This window comes from Anoplopoma fimbria, chromosome 4 (assembly GCF_027596085.1).
Source record: "Anoplopoma fimbria isolate UVic2021 breed Golden Eagle Sablefish chromosome 4, Afim_UVic_2022, whole genome shotgun sequence".
Classification (NCBI taxonomy): domain Eukaryota; kingdom Metazoa; phylum Chordata; class Actinopteri; order Perciformes; family Anoplopomatidae; genus Anoplopoma; species Anoplopoma fimbria.
In genome coordinates this window covers 27,808,636-27,813,098 of record NC_072452.1, presented here as the reverse complement: position 1 = coordinate 27,813,098, position 4,463 = coordinate 27,808,636, and the positions used below count along the sequence as shown (strand labels likewise).

Genomic DNA, 4,463 nt, shown 5'->3' with positions numbered 1-4,463 from the left:
GGTGGTGTGTGTACTGTTACAGTGTATACTACATACAGTGTGTGTGTGATACAGTGTGTGTGTGTGTACTGATACAGTGTATACTACATACAGTGTGTGTACTGATACAGTGTATACTACATACAGTGTGTGTACTGATACAGTGTATACTACATACAGTGGTGTGTGTACTGTTACAGTGTATACTACATACAGTGTGTGTACTGTTACAGTGTATACTACATACAGTGTGTGTACTGTTACAGTGTGTGTACATGTGTACTGTTGTGTGGTGTGTGTACTGTTACAGTGTATACTACATACAGTGGTGGTGTGTACTGTTACAGTGTATACTACATACAGTGTGTGTACTGTTACAGTGTGTGTGTGTGTGTGTGTGTGTGTGTGTGTGTGTGTACTGATACAGTGTATACTACATACAGTGTGTGTACTGTTACAGTGTATACTACATACAGTGTGTGTACTGTTACAGTGTATACTACATACAGTGTGTGTGTGTGTGTGTGTGTGTGTGTGTGTGTGTGTGTGTGTGTGTGTGTGTGTACTGATACAGTGTATACTACATACAGTGTGTGTACTGTTACAGTGTATACTACATACAGTGTGTGTACTGTTACAGTGTATACTACATACAGTGTGTGTACTGTTACAGTGTTTACTACATACAGTGTGTGTACTGTTACAGTGTATACTACATACAGTGTGTGTACTGTTACAGTGTATACTACATACAGTGTGTGTACTGATAGTGTATACTACATACAGTGTGTACTGATACAGTGTATACTACATACAGTGTGTGTACTCTTACAGTGTATACTACATACAGTGTGTGTACTGATACAGTGTATACTACATACAGTGGTGTGTGTGTGTGTGTGTGTGTGTGTACTGTTACAGTGTATACTACATACAGTGTGTGTTACAGTGTATACTGTTACAGTGTATACTACATACAGTGTGTGTACTGATAGTGTATACTACATACAGTGTGTGTACTGATACAGTGTATACTACATACAGTGTGTGTACTCTTACAGTGTATACTACATACAGTGTGTGTACTGATACAGTGTATACTACATAGTGTGTGTACTCTTACAGTGTATACTACATACAGTGTGTGTACTGTTACAGTGTATACTACATACAGTGTGTGTACTGATACAGTGTATACTACATACAGTGTGTGTACTCTTACAGTGTACTGTACATACAGTGGTGGTGTGTGTACTGTTACAGTGTTTACTACATACAGTGTGTGTACTGTTACAGTGTATACTACATACAGTGTGTGTACTGTTACAGTGTACTGTACATACAGTGTGTGTACTGTTACAGTGTATACTACATACAGTGTGTGTACTGTTACAGTGTATACTACATACAGTGTGTGTACTGATACAGTGTATACTACATACAGTGTGTGTACTGATACAGTGTATACTACATACAGTGTGTGTACTCTTACAGTGTACTGTACATACAGTGTGTGTACTGATAGTGTATACTACATACAGTGTGTGTACTGATACAGTGTATACTACATACAGTGTGTGTACTCTTACAGTGTATACTACATACAGTGTGTGTACTCTTACAGTGTATACTACATACAGTGTGTGTACTCTTACAGTGTACTGTACATACAGTGTGTGTACTCTTACAGTGTATATACATACAGTGTGTACTCTTACAGTGTATACTACATACAGTGTGTGTACTCTTACAGTGTACATACAGTGTGTGTACTCTTACAGTGTATGTACATACAGTGTGTGTACTCTTACAGTGTATGTACATACAGTGTGTGTACTCTTACAGTGTACTGTACATACAGTGTGTGTACTCTTACAGTGTACTGTACATACAGTGTGTACTCCGGGTAGAGCCCTGGTTCAGTCCTGTGTGGGATCACGGAGCATCATCAGCAGGCCAACATCTGGACCTCCACGTCGCCATGTCGAGCAGCTGGTGAGAGACAAGAGGAGCCGTGACTCAGGCTGAAAGGCTGTCTGTCCTCCTGTCTGTCCTCCTGTCTGTCCTCCTGTCTGTCTGTCCTCCTGTCTGTCCTGTCTGTCTGTCCTCCTGTCTGTCCTCCTGTCTGTCCTCCTGTCTGTCCTGTGTGTCTGTGTGTGTGTCCTCTGTTGTCTCCGGTCTGTCCCGGTGTCTGTGTGTTGTGTGTCCCGGTTGTCCCGGTAGGTCCCGGTAGGTCCCGGTTGTCCCGGTTGTCCCGGTTGTCTCGGTTGTCCCGGTAGTTGTCCCGGTTGTCCCGGTTGTCCCGGTTGTCCCGGTTGGTCCCGGTTGGTCTCGGTTGTCCCGGTTGTCCCGGTTGTCCCGGTTGTCCCGGTTGGTCTCGGTTGTCCCGGTTGGTCTCGGTTGTCCCGGTTAGGTCCCGGTTGTCCCGGTTGTCCCGGTTGTCTCGGTTGTCCCGGTTGTCTCGGTTTAGACCCGCTGGTCGGACGCTGCGGAGGCTCGAGCCCGTGTCTCGGGTTGGCGCGCACTGCGCATGCGCAGAGGAAGGCGCGTGAACGATGCCTTCATGTTCACCTGAGATTTGATCAGCTGTCGCGATACCAGACAGACGTCCACCTGTCTGTCTGACAGCCTGTCTCTGGTTCTATATACTACCGACAGACGTCCACCTGTCTGTCTGACAGCCTGTCTCTGGTTCTATATACTACCGACAGACGTCCACCTGTCTGTCTGACAGCCTGTCTCTGGTTCTATATACTACCGACAGACGTCACCTGTCTGTCTGACAGCCTGTCTCTGGTTCTATATACTACCGACAGACGTCACCTGTCTGTCTGACAGCCTGTCTCTGGTTCTATATACTACCGACAGACGTCCACCTGTCTGTCTGACAGCCTGTCTCTGGTTCTATATATTAAGATGATTAATCATCCGTTCTGTACTGACCAACGACAGCCGAGACCCTCAGTGTCTTTATTTATTCACATAAAACAGTGTTACCCTGTGACCCTCAATAACAATAACAATAACAATAACACACTGCTTCATAACAATAACAATAACACACTGCTTCATAACAATAACAATAACACACTGCTTCATAACAATAACACACTGCTTCATAACAATAACACACTGCTTCATAACAATAACAATAACACACTGCTTCATAACAATAACAATAACACACTGCTTCATAACAATAACAATAACACACTGCTTCATAACAATAACAATAACACACTGCTTCATAACAATAACTATAACAATAACACACTGCTTCATAACAATAACAATAACACACTGCTTCATAACTATAACAATAACACACTGCTTCATAACAATAACTATAACAATAACACACTGCTTCATAACAATAACAATAACACACTGCTTCATAACAATAACTATAACAATAACACACTGCTTCATAACAATAACAATAACACACTGCTTCATAACAATAACAATAACACACTGCTTCATAACAATAACTATAACAATAACACACTGCTTCATAACAATAACAATAACACACTGCTTCATAACAATAACAATAATAATAACAACACACTGCTTCATAACAATAACAATAACACACTGCTTCATAACAATAACAATAACACACTGCTTCATAACAATAACAATAACACACTGCTTCATAACAATAACTATGCTTCATAACAATAACACACTGCTTCATAACAATAATAATAACACACTGCTTCATAACAATAACATAACAATAACACACTGCTTCATAACAATAACAATAACACACTGCTTCATAACAATAACAATAACACACTGCTTCATAACAATAACTATAACAATAACACACTGCTTCATAACAATAACTATAACAATAACACACTGCTTCATAACAACAACTATAACAATAACACACTGCTTCAATAACTATAACAATAACAACTGCTTCATAACAATAACTATAACAATAACACACTGCTTCATAACAATAACTATAACAATAACACACTGCTTCATAACAATAACTATAACAATAACACACTGCTTCATAACAATAACAATAACTATAACAATAACACACTGCTTCATAACAATAACTATAACAATAACACACTGCTTCATAACAATAACAATAACACACTGCTTCATAACAATAACTATAACAATAACACACTGCTTCATAACAATAACTATAACACACTGCTTCATAACAATAACAATAACACACTGCTTCATAATAATAACAATAACACACTGCTTCATAACAATAACAATAAACACTGCTTCATAACAATAACAATAACACACTGCTTCATAACAATAACAATAACACACTGCTTCATAACAATAACAATAACACACTGCTTCATAACAATAACAATAACAATAACACACTGCTTCATAACAATAACAATAACACACTGCTTCATAACAATAACAATAACACACTGCTTCATAACAATAACTATAACAATAACACACTGCTTCATAACAAT

The 4,463-nt window shown here is 39.4% G+C and overlaps 1 protein-coding gene across 2 annotated transcripts in view; it reads right to left on the bottom strand.

Annotated features, from left to right (window-relative positions):
• The window catches only part of rnf130 (ring finger protein 130), an 18,535-nt gene extending 16,467 nt beyond the window's left edge, over positions 1 to 2,068 (bottom strand). Inside the window, exon 1 of one of the 2 annotated variants that reach the window (XM_054597332.1) lies at positions 1,856 to 2,068. The gene's annotated coding sequence lies outside the window, so the exon portion shown is untranslated. The remainder of the gene's footprint in view (positions 1 to 1,855) is intronic. The other variant, XM_054597331.1, reaches the window with a different exon arrangement.
• Positions 2,069 to 4,463: the final 2,395 nt, after the last annotated feature.